The sequence below is a fragment of the Arachis ipaensis genome, chromosome B09, assembly GCF_000816755.2.
Source record: "Arachis ipaensis cultivar K30076 chromosome B09, Araip1.1, whole genome shotgun sequence".
Lineage (NCBI taxonomy): Eukaryota > Viridiplantae > Streptophyta > Magnoliopsida > Fabales > Fabaceae > Arachis > Arachis ipaensis.
Window position 1 is genome coordinate 138,780,370 of NC_029793.2, and position 18,821 is coordinate 138,799,190.

The window sequence follows — 18,821 nt, forward strand, 5'->3', positions numbered from 1 at the left end:
AAGATGTATATACATATTGTTCATATTCTTGCCCAACACTAAGGCCCAGATCCAAACGAAAGACCCAATCCAAAAGATTGAGTCTCACCCCACACCGACCTTCCTCTAAAAAAGTTGGTACTAGCCACATCTTGCTCTAAAAGAAGTCGGAGACGAGAGTTAGCTGGCAGATAAACACTCATTCCAATGAGTAACTGCCCCAAAAATCTCTCAACCCACTTCCAGGAGCCATATCCCAACTCCCCTAAAATAAAGGGACGGTTATCCACCTTAAAAGGTGGAACTACTTCAACGGTGGTTATTGGTTCACCACTATAAGTACACTGACACCCCTCAGGTATCTCTGAGTCCCAATACTCTCTAGACCTGCTCACACCCTTGCTGACTTAGGCATCAGAGTGTCTTTGCAGGTACCACCCCCCATTTGTTCATACTCACAAGTCGGACGGAGGCCCCCAAGGCGCAAACCCGCTCGAAGGCTTCCTTCCTCAGACGATTGGGCTAACCCAGCGAGTCCAGCCCAATAATCTCCGGTTACCCAACGTAACATTGGCGCCGTTACCGGGGACCTGAGAGATCAACCAGTGATGGCGGACGAATCACCGGAAGATGGCCACACGGCGTCTGATTCCGAACAGGAAAACCTGGATATCGGAAACAACGATGCGAACCCAACTCCCCACCAGGAAGCCAGCGATCAACATCGGGAAGGCACCTACGGGCTTAAAAATCCGAAGGTGAACTCCTCGAATGGACGAGAGTCAGGAAAGGAAGGGCCACCCCACGCAACCAAGCTAATGGGATTGGTCCACGGCCACCAAGGCCGTTTGGAACAATTGGAACAGGAGTTAGAATGACAACGGGAGGCAGAGCGAAATCTCAGGGAAGAGATAGAGCGACGAAAAGAGTTAGAAGAAAAACTCTTAAAACTAGAATCCTCCCTTAGAAGTCGGAACTCTCGTGGCGACCGAGAATAGTCGCCCCTGGGAGGAGAAGATCCGTTCAGTGAAGGCATCATGAGGGCAAAAGTTCCAAGAAACTTCAAAAGCCCTGATATGAACCTCTATGATGGAACCACAGATCCGAAGCATCATTTAAGCAATTTCAAAAGTCGGATGTATCTGGCTGATGCTTCTGATGCGACTCGCTGCAAAGCTTTTCCGACCACCTTATCAAAAGCAGCGATGAAGTGGTTCGACATCCTCCCACCAAGATCGGTCCCCAGCTTTGAGGACCTCTCGAGAAAGTTCTTGATGAGGTTCTCCATCCAGAAGGATAAAGTAAAACACGCACCAAGCCTCCTAGGAATAAAGCAGGAGGTCGGAGAACCTTTGCGGGACTATATGGAAAGGTTCAATAAAGCATGTTTGGAAATTCAAGACCTGCCCTCCGAGGCAGTCATCATGGGGTTAGTAAATGGGCTCAGAGAAGGTCCCTTCTCACATTCCATATCAAAAAGGCACCCCACCTCCTTGAGCGATGTACAAGAAAGAGCAGAGAAGTACATCAACAAGGAGGAGAATGCCAAACTACGAGAGCCGAGTTGGCGGTCCGGGCACGTCCCCTCGACAAAAGAGAAAAAGAGAGAGCCCAAGAAGAAAGAAGAACTCGGTCTCGACAGACCGAGAAAATATCACTCTTATACTCCTCTAAAAGTTTCCATGGTGGATGTATACAGAGAAATCTGCAACACTGAAAGGCTGCCGCCTCCCAGGCCCATTAAAAATAAAAAGGGAGGAAGCCGCGGTGATTACTGTGAGTACCATAAGATCTATGGTCATTCAATAAATAATTGCTATGACCTTAAAAATGTGATAGAAAAGCTGGCCAGAGAAGGTCGGATTGATAGATATCTCATGGAAAGGTCGGACAATCACGGGAAGAGAAAGCGAGAGGATGGCGACAGAAGAGACCCACCGCCACAAACTCCCGAGAGACACATACATATGATCTTGGGAGGATTTGGGGGGGGGGACTCACCAAGTCCTCTCGCAAGAGACACCTCAAGCGAGTTTACCAGGTCGGGAGTGAATCACCCGACCTCCCCACAATCTCATTCACAAAGGAGGATGGGCAAGGAGTAATCCCTGGACATGATGATCCAGTGGTGATAACCATGATCCTAGCCAATGCCCATCTCCACAGAACCCTAGTAGACCAAGGGAGTTCGGCAGATATCATTTTCAAGCCCGCATTCGACAAATTAGGGTTGGATGAAAAGGAGTTAAGAGCCTGAACGTAGGGAACAATGATGCAGACATGGCCACTCACCAAGGCGCGATCAACCAGAACAGAGAAAGCACCTCTGGGTTAAAGGACCCAAAGGCAAATTCTTCTGAAGACTGTTCCACGGCCACCAAGGACGTTTGGAACAACTGGAGCAAAAACTAGAACGACATCGAGAGGCGGAGAGAAACATGAAAAATGAGATAGAGCGACGAAAGGAGCTAGAAGAAAAGCTCTTAAGGCTGGAGTCCGTCCTCAAAAATTGGAGCTCCCGCAATGACCGAGAAAATTCTCCCTTGGGAGGAGAAGACCTATTCAGTGAGGACATAATGAGGGCAAAAGTTCCGAGAAACTTCAAAATCCCTGATATGGACCTCTATGATGGAACCACAGATCCGAAGCATCATCTAAGCAACTTCAAAAGTCGGATGTATCTGGCTGACGCTTCTGATGCTACTCATTGCAAGGCTTTCCCGACCACCTTGTCGAAAGCAGCAATGAAGTGGTTTGACAACCTCCCTCCAAGGTCGGTCACTAGTTTCGAGGACCTCTCACAAAAGTTCTTGATGCGGTTCTCTATCCAGAAGGACAAAGTAAAGCACGCACCGAGCCTCCTAGGAGTAAAACAGGAGGTTGGAGAACCTCTACGAGACTATATGGAAAGGTTCAATAAAGCGTGTCTGGAAATTCAAGACCTGCCCACGGAGGAAGTAATTATGGGGCTAGTAAATGGACTTCGAAAAGGTCCCTTCTCCCAGTCCATATCCAAAAGGCACCCAACCTCCTTGAGCAATGTACAAGAGAGAGCTAAGAAGTACATCAACATAGAGGAAAATGCCAGACTACGAGAGCCGAGTTGGCGACCTGGGCACCCTCCCCCAATAAAAGAGAGGGAGAGGGAGCCCAAGAAAAAAGAAGAGGCCGGTCTCGACAGACCAAGGAAATATCACTCTTATACTCCTCTAAAGGTTTCCATGGTGGATGTATACAGAGAAATCTGCAACACTGAAAGGCTGCCGCCTCCTAGGCCCATTAAAAATAAAAAGGGAGGAAGCCGCGGCGATTACTGTGAGTACCATAAGATCTATGGTCATTCAACAAATGATTGCTACGACCTTAAAAATGTGATAGAAAAGCTGGTCAGAGAAGGTCGGATTGATAGATATCTCATGGAAAGGTCGGACAATCATGGGAAGAGAAAGCGAGAGGATGGCGACAGAAGAGACCCACCGCCACAAACCCCCGAGAGACACATACATATGATCTCGGGAGGATTTGCGGGTGGGGGACTCACCAAGTCCTCTCGCAAGAGACACCTCAAGCGAGTTTACCAGGTCGGGAGTGAATCACCCGACCTCCCCACAATCTCATTCACAAAGGAGGATGGGCAAGGAGTAATCCCTGGACATGATGATCCAGTGGTGATAACCATGATCCTAGCCAATGCCCATCTCCACAGAACCCTAGTAGACCAAGGGAGTTCGGCAGATATCATTTTCAAGCCCGCATTCGACAAATTAGGGTTGGATGAAAAGGAGTTAAGAGCCTACCCCGATACTTTATGTGGATTAGGCGACACGCCGATAAAACCACTGGGATTTCTACCCCTCCACACGACCTTCAGAAAGGGGGAAAAATCCAAAACTCTGAGCATAGACTTCATAGTCATCGATGTGGGATCAGCATATAATGCCTTGATTGGCAGAGCTACCCTAAATCGACTCGGAGCGGTGGTGTCTACCCCTCATCTTTGCATAAAATTTCTGACATTTGCGGGGATAGCAACGATACGGAGAGACCAGAAGTTGGCGAGAAAATGCTACAATGAAAGCCTCAATCTGAGAGGGAAAGGCAAGGAAGTCCACACCATAGAGCTCGGTGGCACAAGAACCAAAGAAGAGCTGTGCCCACAACCAGGAGGAAAAACTGAAGAAATACAGGTCGGCGAAGAGGAAGGGAAAAATACCAACATAGGAGCTAACCTAGAAGAAAACTTAAAACAAAGGTTGACAAAGCTCCTAAAAGAAAACTCCGACCTCTTCGCCTGGAAAGCTTCCGACATGCCAGGGATAGACCCCGAGCTCATGTCCCACCGGCTCTCGGTCCACCCAGGGTCTCGACCTGTACAGCAGCGAAGGCGTAAGCTCGGCCCAGAACGAGCTCAAGCGGTAGAAGAGTAGGTACAAGCAATCCTAGAAGCCGGCTTCATCAGAGAAGTTAAATACCCAACATGGCTAGCAAATGTAGTGCTAGTTAAGAAACAAAATGGCAAGTGGAGGATGTGCGTTGACTATACCGACCTGAATAAGGCATGTCCCAAGGACCCATATCCGCTCCCAAGCATTGATACCCTAGTGGACTCCAGCTCAGGGTATCAATACTTGTCGTTTATGGATGCCTACTCGGGATATAACCAAATCCCGATGTACAAGCCAGACCAGGAAAATACATCATTCATCACGCCTAGAGCAAATTATTGCTACGTGGTCATGCCTTTCAGATTAAAAAACGTAGGGGCCACGTACCAAAGGCTGATGAACAAAGTGTTCGCTCCCCACCTTGGGCACTTAATGGAGGTCTACGTAGACGACATGCTGGTAAAAACCCGGGAAGAGGCCGACCTCTTTACGGACCTCGCACAAGTTTTCAACACCATAAAGGCGCATGGGATGAGGCTAAATCCCGCAAAATGCACCTTCGCGGTGGAGGCTGAAAAATTTCTAGGGTTCATGCTAATCCAAAGAGGGATCGAAGCAAATCCCGACAAGTGCAAAGCCATCCTAGAAATGAAAGCCCAACTTGCTTGAGAGAGGTCCAACAACTGAATGGCCGACTTGCAGCCCTTTCTAGGTTCTTGGCAGGGTCAGCATTAAGGTCCCTTCCACTGTTCTCTCTGCTAAGAAAAGGATGCCAGTTCGAATGGACTCCAGAATGCGAAGAAGTGTTCCAAGAGTTCAAAAAATTCTTGAACCAACCTCCAATCCTCACCCGACCTCTAGTTGGGGAAGAACTCGTCCTATATTTGTCTGTAGCAGACAAAGCTGTCGCATCAGCCCTAATACGAGAGGATGAGGTCGGACAGTATCCAGTGTACTTCACCAGCAAAGTTCTACAGGGCCCCGAACAAAGGTACCACAAACTAGAGAAGTTTGCTTACTCCTTAGTAATAGCCTCACGGAGGTTACGGCCCTACTTCCAAGCCCACACAATAAGAGTCTGAACGAACCAATCTATGAAGCAAATCCTCCAAAAGACGGATGTTGCAGGGAGAATGGTTCAATGGGCGATAGAGCTCTCCGAGTTCGACTTGAAGTATGAAACTCAGACAGCGATCAAAGCCCAATGCCTCACCGACTTCATAGCGGAGTACGCGGGAGACCAAGAGGGAAAGCCAACTACATGGGAACTATACGTAGATGGATCCTCAAACAAGACAGGAAGCGGTGCAGGCATAATACTAGCCAATGAAGGGGGAAAACAGATAGATGTTTCCCTCAAATTTAAATTTCCAGCTTCTAACAATCAGGCAGAATATGAAGCTCTGATTGCAGGATTAAAGCTAGTAGAAGAGGTCAGCACAACCAAAGTGCTAATATTCAGCGATTCCCAAGTAGTGACCTCCCAAATAAATGGAGAGTATCAGGCCAAAGACTCGAATATGAAAAGATACTTGGAAAAAACTCTGGAGCATCTCGGGCACTTTGCAGAAACCGAGATCAGACACATAACTCGGGATCTTAATAGCAGAGCAGACGCCCTCTCCAAGTTAGCAAGTACCAAACCAGGGGGGAATAGTAGAAGCTTGATCCAGGAAACTCTCCAAGAACCTTCTGTGGTGAAAACAGAGGACAAACAGGAAGTCCTTGAAGTGACCGGGTTAAACCTCAGATGGATGAATCCCTTGGTCGAATACCTAAAATTCGACATCCTTCCCAAAGAGGAAAAAGAGGCCAAGAAAATTCGGAGGGAAGCACAATACTACACTTTGGTGAAAAATACCCTCTATAAAAGAGGAATATCAACACCATTGCTAAAGTGCGTACCGACCTCAAGGACAACTGAAGTACTAGAGGAGGTTCATAATGGAATCTGCGGAAACCACCTCGGAGCCAGGTCGCTAGCAAGAAAGGTAATCCGAGCAGGGTTCTATTGGCCGACCTTGCAGAAGGATGCCATAGAATTTGTGAAGAAATGCCAACCATGCCAGATGCACGCAAATTTCCACGTGGCTCCACCAGAGGAGCTAATCAGTATAACTTCTCCATGGCCTTTCGCAAAATGGGGGATGGACCTGTTAGGACCTTTTCCCCAGGCCCCAGGACAAGTCAAATACTTAATTGTGGGAATAGACTACTTCACAAAGTGGATAGAAGCAGAACCATTGGCCACTATCACTACCCAGAGAAGTCGGAGGTTCCTCTACAAAAATATCATCGCAAGGTATGGGATACCCTATTCCATTACTACAGATAATGGAACCCAGTTCACCGACTCTACCTTCAGAAACCTAGTGGCCAGTATGAAAATCAAACACCAATTCACCTCGGTGGAACATCCACATGCAAATGGACAAGTTGAGGCAGCTAACAAAGTCATACTGGCAGGACTAAAGAAAAGACTACAAGATGCAAAAGGAGCTTGGGCTGAGGAGCTCCCGCAAGTGTTATGGGCCTACCGGACGACGCCACAATCCACCACAGGAGAAACACCCTTCCGACTTGTCTACGGCATAGAAGCCATGATACCAGTAGAAATCAGCGAACAAAGTCCAAGGGTGATCCTCCATGATGAGGTCGGAAATACACAGGGGCACAAAGAGGAGCTTGAATTGCTCCCCGAAGTCCGAGAGCAAGCCCAGATAAGAGAAGCAGCGTTGAAACAAAGGATGACCACCAGGTACAACAGAAAAGTCATTCGAAGGAGTTTCACCCCAGACGACTTGGTCTTGATCAGAAACGACATTGGAGTCAACAAATCTGGGAAGGAAAACTCGTTGCCAATTGGAAGGGACCATACAAAATTAGTGAAGTCCTAGGAAAGGGTTATTACAAAGTGACCGACTTGAGCAGAGCCGAGTTACCTAGGTCTTAGCATGCTTGTAACATGAAAAGGTACTACAGTTAAAAGTGAACTTTACTCCCTGATGTACTTTTTTCCCAACTTCATGATTTTTTCCCAAAAGAGGGTTTTTTCTGAAGGGGGGTTTTTAACGAGGCATCATAGCAGAGACTAAGGGGTCATAGATAGTGAAAAGTCCTTAGTAGCAGTAAAAGTACCTTCGCAAATAAATAAAGATCTTTTATCTCTTATAAATTCCTTTTCGTTTTTCTTTCTACGAAACGCGCCGACTTAAGCTCGACAAAGCGTGAAAATCCCATGACCGACCTAGATGGTCGTCAGGATAAAACGACGAGGTACAAGTCGGCGTAAAGAGGTTATAAAAGTTGATCGTGAGAAACTCGGAAACATTCTGACTCATAAGTCGAAATGAAAAACCGAGCAGCAAAGAAAACGCATCACAAAAATAACCTAAGTCATAGGAACTCAATAAATGAAAAATTTGAGTATAAGGAATACCAAAAAAGAGATCAAAAAACCTATCAAAAGCGCCAAAGCTAAAGGCTGTCCTAAGTTCTTAAGGAAAAAAGAAACTCAAAGGAAAGGACAGCCAGCCAAGAAAGAGGGTTTTCAAAATAAGGATCGAAGGGGTTTTCCAAAAAACCTAAAATCAGAAAAACATGCACACAAAAAGACAAAGAAAGGTAACTTAAAACCCTTATCCAAAAAAGGGTATTTTTTTTATAACTTAAACCCTTTATCCAAAAAAGGGTATTTCTAAGCGTTTTGTTTATGGCCCTAAAAGGCCAAAGAGAATGTCAACAAACTACCACCACTACAAAAAAAAATAAAGAGTTTAAAAAAGAGGAGACCCACAGGCCGGGCCCCATATAGCCACAATCATTTTTTCAAAGAGGATCACCACTAGAATCAGGAAGAGTAGTCGGAGCGCCATCAGGACCAGGGAGAGAAGTATCCATAGGAGACGAAGAGGAGGTTCCGGGAGCTTTCGAGGAACTCGAGGCATCCTTTGGTCGGGGAGGAGACTCCATTATCCTCTGCCCCGAGTCTTCAAATCTGACTCGATGACATATTGGGGAGAGGGAGGAGAAACTATAGCCCCGTCAATGACGACCTTGTCTGGATCCAAAGGCGAGAGATCCAGGTCGGGAGCAAGGACTCCGACCTGTTCCTTAAAGATCCTCCATGCTTCCTCGGCCCCGTCAGCAATGGAGTCCTCCAACTTGGTAAAGTCATTCCGAGCCTTCAGAAAATCCTTCTTCACCGCCACAAGGTCCTCGAACAAACTTGAATAGCTCTCTTGGGCCTTCAACCTCAAGCCCTCCTCCATGTTGCATTGGGCCTGCAACTTACTCTCCTTCTCCCGGAGAACGCCCCTCTCCTCCCTCAATTTGGCGACCTCCTCCTTCAGTCCCTTCTCCTGCTCCTGATATATGAGAAGCCTCCCCTCCAACTCTTCAACCCTCGAGGTTGAACCCAGAGAGCTAAGAGGAGTCTTCTCAAAAATATCAAGGAACTTTGTGCACACTCCCGCTGTCCTGATACTCTCCTGAGCTAGAATAGTGAGATGGTTTCGGATAGAAACATCATCCATACCTATACGGGTATGAGGATAGATGTACTTCCGAACAAATTGAGGCGCATCCACTTTAGCCTCACCTTCAAAAGAAGAGCTAGACTCTAAAGTCTTGCGCTTCTTTTTTTCTGGCTCAGGAGAAGATCGGGGAGGAGGAGACGGCCGAGAAGGAGCCGAAGAAGGAATAACAATAGGTCGGGAAGGAGTCCCCAAATTGCGGGAAGAAGGAGGAGGAGAAGGAAGAGGAGAGTTAGTTACCCTGGCGCCACCAACCCTAGCGCGGGATCTCGCCTTGAACTTCTGAACCCTCTGGTAAGATTCCCTGGAATTCTTTTTTGCCATCTCTGTAAAAAATAATAGGTAGCTAAAGTTATCAAAACAAGTCGGAAGAAGCGAAGTCAGAAAACATAAACAAAGCAAAAGCTACCTAATTGTGTCTGGACAAAAGTCGGAGTCCCTTGGAGAAACTTTTTAGTATCCAGATAAGGGGCCCTCCCCCACACTTCTCGGAGGAACCCCACAATGGCTGCCTCCACTTCATCCAGGTCATCCAAACTATATTTCTCACAGAGGGAGGCCTCTAACCAGTACAGAGGAAAGCGAGGAGAAGAACTCTCATCCAGGAAAAAGGGGTGGTGACCCTCTACAGCTTGAACTTTGAAAAAATAATTTTTAAAGTCATGGAATGTTCCGGGGGTTACCTGAAACTGTAGATCGATCTCGGATGAGATCTTCTGTGCTGGTCGGAGCTGACGTGTCCTGCTGGCTGGTGGCGGCCGGAGCTGTTGTGGCCGACTTGTTGGACTTGCTGCACTACTGATCCTTGGTCACCGGAGGGTGGGGGGGTACCTGCAAGAGACTCCGATGCTTAAGTTAGCATGGGTATTAAGCAGGTTTATGTAGAATCAGAGTATGAGTTATACCTAGGTGCTCCAGTGTATTTATAATGGTGAGAAGTGACCTTCTTAGATAAGATAAGTTAGTTATCTTATCCTATCTTATCTTATCTTTGGATGGGGTCAGCTTATCTTCAAGGGAACCGCCTTTATCTCTATAGGCTTGGACTGCCTTTGGATTTGGGTCGTGTTCCTCTATTTGGGCCCTTTATTGGGCTTTCCTGCCGAGTTCTTCGTAAAGAGGTCGGTCCGTTTGACCTGAACAGGTCGGTCGCTTTGCTACTGAACATCCCGGTTCGGACAGCTCGACCCAGGGTATGAACAGTGCCCCTGCTTGAGCTCGGTCTTCTTTTTGAGGCCGAGTTCTTGACTTCAGTCCTTCTTTAGTGAAGCCGAACTCAAGCATTTTGTCGATTCCTTTGTAGAAGCTTTTTTGAATGTAGAACGTTTTTTCCTCTAAAAGCATGTGCTTTTATTTCGGCGCTTTGGGAACGTGCGTGGGTTTAATGCCTTCATTTAATTTTAACATTAATTGCCCCGTTTCCCTTTTGGTTCTTTATTTTGATTTTGAAAAACCCAGAAACGGTTTCTCTCCCTCGCCCTTTTCGTAACTTCTTTGCACTTATTCCTTTATTCTCTGCTTTTCACCCTTGTTTCAATTTTTCTTGCGTTGCGGTGTCTGAAGCTTCTGTTTTCTCCTGGAGTTTCGCGTTTCTCTCTGTGATACTGCTTTTGTTCGTACTTTCTGCTCGTGAGGGGGCGATTCCAGATTTCGTCTTTTCATTCTCAATTTTCTTGAAGCTTGCTGCTTTTTCCAGGTTGGTGCTAGCTTTCTTGTTTCTTTTATGGCTTCGTCTTCAGTTTTGATTTTGCATGTTTGAAAGTTTGAATCTTTTTCTTGGTCTTGTATTTGCTTGTCACTTATAATGCCTTCTCTTGGTATTTTCGTCGAGGCTTTCTAGGATTTTGTTGCTTCTGGTTGTTTCCTGTCTGGTACCGATAGAAAGTCTGCATTTTCCTTGCTTTGTTTGGAGATTTCTTTTTCGTCTGATTCTGAAAAAGTTTGCACCTTTGATGATTTCCTCTTGGCGTTCTTTGATTTTGGAAATGCTTTTTGCTTGGTAGACTGTAATTTCTGTGTTTTACTGTGATTCAAAAATGTTTGCTGTTTGAATGCTTTCTGAGAGATGCTGGGATGCGAGCTGTAGATTTTTCCTGAAAACCTTGCCTGATTATTGCCTCCAAAGGATGCCCCAGGACTTTGGTTTGGGTCTTGGGGTTTTCCTTTTTCTGCGTGTTCGTCTGTATCGTGTTTGAGTTGTTTTCTCCCTTGTCCGAGATGTTTTTAGTAATCCCATCTTTTTTCTTACTTGTAGGATTAGTTGGCCTCATGTCTTCTCGCAATAACATTGTAGAGATGTCTTCCAGAGTTCCCGAGGGGATGTCCGATTGGCTGGACTCCCTTGTCTTGTTGTGTGTTTCCATTGTGGATGCTGAATTTTGCACAGAGCTGCGGAAGCGCCATAGGATTTGTGGCAGTAGTGCCCGCGAGGGGGATTATGAGCTTGTTGCTCCTGATTCCGATGAGAGAGTTTGTTTTCCGACCTCCGTCGAGGGGGGCCATCCTTCCTTCTATGCTTATGAATACTTCTTCAGTCAATTAAACCCTTTTACTGCTTTTGAAACTGACTTGTTGTGGTCCTGTAATATTGCTCCGTCCCAGCTTCATCCAAACTCCTGGGGTTTTATCAAAATATTTCAACTTCTTTGTCAGGAGTTGGACATAACACCTTCTGAAACTCTTTTCCTTTATCTTTTTGTCTTGGCTAAACCTGGAGGTTCCTCCAAAAAGAAAGCTTCCTGGGTTTCTTTCAGGTCGGCCCAGGGGCATAAAGTTTTTGCCATGTATGATGAGTCGTTTAAAGATTTTAAGAACTACTTCTTCCGGGTCCATGCCATTGAGGGGGTTCGCCCCTTTTTTCTAGACGAAAATGATGAACCTGCTTTTCCTCTGGAGTGGCAAAGGAATGTAAGAGTGCCACGTTATACGTGGGAAATGCTTAGTGAGGTTGAACGGGCCTTTGTGGTCGTTCTTGAAGATTTGTGGGGGAAGCCACCCCACCTGGACACGAAGAGATTTTTGAGTGATCCATCGTTGGTTCGGGCTGCTTTGGGTACTGCCTGATTTATTTTATAGTTGCTCCCGGGCTGTGTTTCTCCTGTGTTGTAACTTGTCTTTGTTTTTTGTCTTTTTCAGAGATGTCAAAGAATAACGATTCTATGAGGGCCTATAAGAAGGCGAAGAAGGCGACCGCAACACTAAACCTCTCGGCCAAAGCGGCTGGAGAGGGATCTTCTCAGCCTCTGGTTAAACCTCCTATACCGAGTTCTCCCGGACCGAGGAGAGCAATTCCTACTCCTCGGGTCCGTCAGGTTGATCCTCCACAATCTTCCGTTGCGGCTTCTGGTCCCCCTCTTAGTAAGAAGCAAAGAACAGCTGAACCTTTCAACCTTGACGCTCCTGACTTTGATGCAGTTGAGTTTGTAGATCAACAAGTTGGTCCTTATGGTGTTCTTCCTATGGACGACGTGTCGATTCTTCATCATTTTGACTATATTACCCGGAGTGGCATCAAGTTGGCACACATGGGGGCGGCCCTATATCGGACTGCTCAAAGTCTTCCTCTCCATGCCACTAAAGCTTTTATGGAGGAGGCCAAACAGGAGTTTGATCGGATGAAGGATTTGAAGGGGGAGCTTGAAGTAAGGGTGGCCAAGTTGGAGAAAGATTTGGAAAATGAAAAGGCTATTTCTGCTTCATTCGCTGGCTCTTTGAAATTGGCCGAGCACACGGCTATGCGGCATAAGGATAGTTATTTGACGTCCTACCGGGAGGTGTTGCGCCTAAGGGAAGAATTGGAGAGTGCCCGGGAGAATTACTCTGAACTTCAAGGTCACCTTGTTGGCAGTGTAACTGCTGCCTATGAAAACCCGAAGGCACAAGTTCGGGTTATTGCTCCCGAGGCTGACCTGAGCCTCTTTAGCTTGGAGAACGTTGTCAGGGATGGCAAGGTTGTCCCTGATGACGAGGATGAGGATGATGTCGATCCTCCCCCTGTAACCTCTACCAAGGTGTCGACTTCTGCTGCCCCTGCCGAGGTTGGCCCTCCTGTTTCTGATCCCGACTGCCAGATTTTGAATCGGAATGACGGTACAGTAGATGCCGTTCCTCTCCAGACTCGGCCTCCGTCTCCTCGGCCTGATGCTGCTAAAAAGTCTTCTGATTCTTAGATTTTTATTTGTAGTTGGCCCAGCTTGTGGGCTTTTTTAAACTCTTTATGTTTTGCTGACGCTTTCCTGTTGCTTGCCCAGCAACTTTTGTTATAAAAACAAATGGTAGCATGCTTTAGCTTCTTTGCGGTAGATTTTGGTTGCCTCCGAGGCTTTTTAGCCTTGATAACTTTGTCTTTTGCGCTTGACTTTTCTTTTTCTGTGAATGTTGGAACCCTACAGCTTAACCTCTTTTGGATTATTTTCGTATTTTGTATTTTGAATCCTTTGTGGTTGTGGCTAGGTAGGTCTAACTTGATTTTTTGGTTCGTTCTCGCTCTGGTTTATTTCTGACGATTCGTAACCGATTCCTTCAAGTTGGTCCCCGAGTTGTTTTCGCAGTCCATTTCTAAGTTATATTTGTAGTCCCTTTCCTGGATCTTTTGTCAGGTCTCCTTTGGGAATTGTTTTGATAACTTGTTTGTAGTAGGAGTCCGGCTTGGTAATATCGGTCTTCTTTAAGTTATTTGTAGTTCTCTTTCTTGGATCTTTGTCAGATCTTTTTTAGGGACTACTTTGATAACTTTTAAGTAGTAGTAGGAGTCCGACTTGGTTATATCAGTCTCATTTAAGTTATTTGTAGTCCTCTTTCTTGGATCTTTGTCAGATCTCTTTCAGGGACTACTTGGATAACTTTTAGTAGTAGTAGGAGTCCGACTTGGTTATATTGGTCTCCTTTAAGTTATTTGTAGTCCTCTTTCTTGGATCTTTGTCAGATCTCTTTCAGGGACTACTTGGATAACTTTTAGTAGTAGTAGGAGTCCGACTTGGTTATATCGGTCTCCTTTAAGTTATTTGTAGTCCTCTTTCTTGGATCTTTGTCAGATCTCTTTCAGGGACTACTTGGATAACTTTTAGTAGTAGTAGGAGTCCGACTTGGTTATATCGGTCTCCTTTAAGTTATTTGTAGTCCTCTTTCTTGGATATTTGTCAGATCTCTTTCAGGGACTACTTGGATAACTTTTAGTTTGTAGTAGGAGTCCGACTTGGTTATATCGGTCTCCTTTAAGTTATTTGTAGTCCTCTTTCTTGGATCTTTGTCAGATCTCTTTCAGGGACTACTTGGATAACTTTTAGTTTGGGCTGACTTTGTTATGTCGAGCCCTTCTAAGTTAAAGTAATCCTCTTTAATAGGGTTGGCCAGACCTCTTTCCAGGGTTTACTTATAACTTGGGTTGACTTGGTCCGACTTGGCAATGTCGGCCAGTCTTTAAAGTTATTATTTTAGCGATCCGTAAGACCTCGTCAGGTTCTTTTTAAGATTGATTTCGATAACTTCTTGCATTATTCTGTGTTCATCTTTGCCGATTTGTAGAAAGTGATTGTCATCTCTAGGTCGTCTTTTGGGTGAATCGCGTTTTCACCTTTATCGGACGATTTGTCTTTATCGTGATCGTACAGTGAAATTGTTTTTCACTTTATGTCGATCTGTCGCTTTATAATCGAACGATGAATGCTTCAGATTAATGCGTCTTGAAATCTTTGTAGAATATCTCAAAAATATTTTATTTAAAAGAAAAGGTAGAAATATATACATATGGGATCGTCTGAGTCTCAATTTGGTGCCTCATTAAAAAACCTTTTCAGGAAAAAGAGTGCATCCAATGATGAGATCTTTTGTATACTTTTTTCTAACTGTAGTACCTTCTAAGATTGTAGGCGTGCCATGACCTGGGAAGCTCCCGTCCATCGAGTTCGGACAGTCTGTAGTAGCCCTTTCCAAGCACTTCTATAACTCGGTAGGGTCCTTTCCAGTTTGCTGCCAGCTTTCCCTCTCCTGGTCGAGTTGTTCCGATATCATTTCGGATTAGGACGAGATCATTTTCTGTGAAACTTCTCGGCACCACCTTTTGATTATATCTGGAAGCCATTCGACGTTTTAGAGCTTCTTCCCTGATTCGAGCTCTTTCTTGGGTTTCGGGTAACAAGTCGAGCTCTTCTCTCTGAAGTTGGAAGTTCGCTCCTTCATTGTAGTGAACTACTCTTGGCGATCCTTCCTTGATTTCTACTGGAATCATTGCTTCTGTTCCGTATGCTAATCGGAAGGGGGATTCCTTCGTGGTTGAATGTGGAGTTGTTCGATATGCCCATAGGACCTGTGGCAGCTCTTCTGCCCAGGTTCCCTTTGCATTTTGTAATCTCCGTTTTAGTCCAGCCAATATGACTTTGTTAGCCGCTTCGGCCTGTCCATTGGCTTGTGGATGCTCGACGGAAGTGTACTGGTGCTTTATATTCAGGTCGGCTACTAGTTTTCTGAAGCCTGCGTCTGTGAATTGAGTGCCATTATCTGTAGTTATTGAATATGGAATCCCGAATCTTGTGACGATGTTTCTATATAAGAATTTCCGACTTCTTTGAGCGGTGGCATTGGCTAGGGGTTCTGTTTCGATCCACTTTGTAAAGTAATCTACGCCCACTATGAGAAATTTAACTTGTCCTGACCCCTGTGGGAAGGGGCCGAGAAGGTCGAGTCCCCATTTTGCGAATGGCCAAGGTGAAGTCACGTTGATGAGCTCTTCTGGTGGGGCGATGTGAAAGTTGGCATGTTTTTGACATGGCGGACATGTCTTTACAAATTCTGTGGCTTCTTTTTGTAAAGTTGGCCAATAGAATCCTGCCCGGAGTACTTTTTTGGTGAGAGCTCGCGCTCCGAGATGATTACCACAAATGCCGCTATGTATTTCTTCTAGCACTTCCTTTGTGTTGGAGGTCGGTACACATTTTAGTAAAGGTATTGAGATTCCTCTTTTGTATAGGATGTTGTTTATGATGGTGTAGTACTGTGCCTCCCTTTTTAACTTATTTGCCTCCTTTTCTTCTGCGGGGAGTATTCCTTCTTTGAGGTAATTGATTATGGGAGTCATCTATCCTTGGTCCTGACTTGTTATGGCCAGGACTTGTTCCTCTTCCGAGATTGATAGGTTTTGCAACATTTCCTGGATGAGGCTTCTATTGTTGCCCCCTGGTTTAGTGCTGGCTAGTTTTGAGAGTGCATCAGCTCGGGCATTTCGTTCGCGGGGTATGTGGCAGATTATATATTCCCCAACTTGTCCGAGCAGTTCCTTGGTTTTATCCAAATATTTTTTCATGGTGGGATCTTTGGCTTGGTAGCTCCCTGTTATTTGTGATGTGACTACTTGTGAATCGCTGTAAATATTGAATTTTTGAGCTCTGACCTCTTTAGCCAGCTTCAAACCAGCTAACAGTGCTTCATATTCTGCCTGGTTATTGGAGGCCGGGAACCCGAACTTGACTTGACATTTGTCTGGATTTGCCTCGATTCCCCTTTGTGTGAGCATGAATCCCAAGAATTTGCCTGCTTCAACGGCGAAGGTACATTTTGCGGGGTTGAGTCGCATGTCATGTTTCCTTATAGTGTTGAATACTTGGGACAGGTTGGACAATAATGTATTTTCGCTTTGTGTTTTTATCAACATGTCGTCCACATAAACTTCCATGATTTTTCCGATGTGAGCAGAGAAGACTTTATTCATTAACCTTTGATAAGTAGCTCCCGCATTTTTGAGACCGAAAGGCATCACGATGTAGCAGTAGTTCGCCTTTGGTGTCAAGAATGATGTTTTTTCTTGATCTGGTGGATACATGGGGATTTGGTTATATCCTGAATAGGCGTCCATAAATGATAGGTATCTATATCCGGAGGAAGCATCTACCAGGGCGTCAATACTTGGGAGTGGATATGGATCTTTTGGGCAGGCTTTGTTGAGATCGGTGTAATCGGTACACATGCGCCACTTTCCATTTGATTTTTTCACCAGAACAACGTTGGCTAGCCATAGTGGGTACTTGACTTCTCTTATGAATCCTGCCTCCAGTAGCGTTTGCACTTGTTCTTCCACAGCTCGGGATCGCTCTGGTCCGAGTTTTCTTCGCTTCTGCTGTACCGGCCGAGATCTTGGATAGACCGCCAACTTGTGGCACATTAACTTAGGGTTTATGCCTGGCATGTCTGCGGCTTTCCATGCGAAGAGGTCGGCATTATCTCGCAGAAATTGTATCAGTGAGTTTTTTGAATCTCCTCTTAGGACCGTGCCGATATTAGTCGTTTTATCCGGGGTATCTCCAATCTGAACCTTCTCTATCTCGCCTTCTGGGTGCGGACGAAGTTCCTCCCGACGCTGAGCTCCGCCAAGCTCAATTGTATGAAACTCTTCTCCCCTTCCTTTGAGGTTTAAGCTCTCGTTATAGCAACGACGTGCCATCCTTTGATCTGCTTTTACAGTGGCTATCCCCTCTGTAGTTGGGAATTTCATGCATAGATGTGGGGTTGAGACTATTGCGCCGAGTTGATTGAGTGTTGTCCGACCTATGAGAGCATTGTAGGCTGAACTTACGTCGACTACTATGTAGTCTATTTTGAGGGTCCTAGATTGGTTTCCTTTTCCAAAAGTAGTGTGTAGCGATACGTATCCCAACGGTTGTATCGGGGTGTCTCCTAGTCCAAACAGATTATTCGGGTATGCTCTAAGTTCCCTTTCGTCTAAACCGAGTTTGTCGAAAGCTGTTTTGAATAAGATGTCGGCAGAACTCCCTTGGTCCACTAGTGTGCGGTGTAGATTGGCGTTTGCTAATATAATTGTGATGACCATGGGATCGTCGTGTCCCGGAATGATGCCGGATGCATCCTCTTTAGTAAATGTTATCGCCGGGATGTCGGGTGCTTCCTCCTTTCCCTCAACGTGGTATACTTCTTTGAGATATCTCTTTCGGGATGATTTGGAGATCCCACCTCCTGCGAACCCGCCATGTATCATGTGGACGTGTCTTTCGGGTGTTCGAGGTGACCGTTCAGTTCGTCCATTATCTTCGTCTCTCCGTCTTTTTCTTTGGTCATCATCCCGGGTGGCCAGAAATCGATCTAATTTGCCTTCTCTTACCAATTTTTCTATGATGTTTTTCAAGTCGAAGCATTCGTTGGTAGAGTGCCCTTGAATTCGGTGGTATTCACAATATTCCTTCCGATTTCCTCCTCCCCTTTTGCCTTTGAGTGGTCGTGCTGGGGGAATTTTCTCTGTATGGCAGACTTCTTTGTATATGTCGACCAAGGATGCTTTGAGAGGAGTATAGTTGTTCGTCAAAGTTTGTGATGGACTTCGGAGGTAGGTTGTCGAACCATCTGATCGCCGTTTTTGTGAGAGTTGTTGGAAAGGCTTTGCAGCGAATGGCGTCTGAGGCATCGGTAAGGTACATCCTGCTCCTAAAATTGCTAAGATGGTGGTTGGGATCTGTGGTGCCATCGTACAAAACCATATCCGGAAGCTTGAAGTCTTTTGGAATTTTAGTCTTCATAATTTCCCTGGTGAATGGGTCCTGTTCTTTGCGTGAAGTTTCCTCAGGAGTGGTCCGAGGAGCTTTCATTTTGAGGTCGGCCTCTAATTGCTGTAATTTTTCTTCTAGTTCTCGTCGTCGCCGTACCTCTCTTTGCAGATCTTTTCCGAGTATGAGTTATACCTGGGTGCTCCAGTTTTCTTTCTCTAAACGTTCTTGGAGTGCTTCCATGGCTCCCGGATTTGGTGAGTTTTTGTCCCCGTTGGATCCTGGGGTATCCTTTAGCACCTTTAGCATATTTTTGTGCGGTGTTCTATTTTCCAGATCTAAATCGTGGTCGTTGTCATGGCCGTCCGCCATGGTTTTGGGATGACTTCCAGGTTCCCCGGCAACGGCGCCAATGTTCCGTGGGTTACCTGAAACTG

The 18,821-nt window shown here is 45.7% G+C and overlaps 1 protein-coding gene across 1 annotated transcript in view; it reads left to right on the forward strand.

The window, feature by feature from the left end:
- Window positions 1-18,821, forward strand: part of LOC107618303 (thioredoxin-like protein slr0233) — a 44,380-nt gene that overhangs the window by 6,977 nt on the left and 18,582 nt on the right. The window lies entirely within an intron of this gene.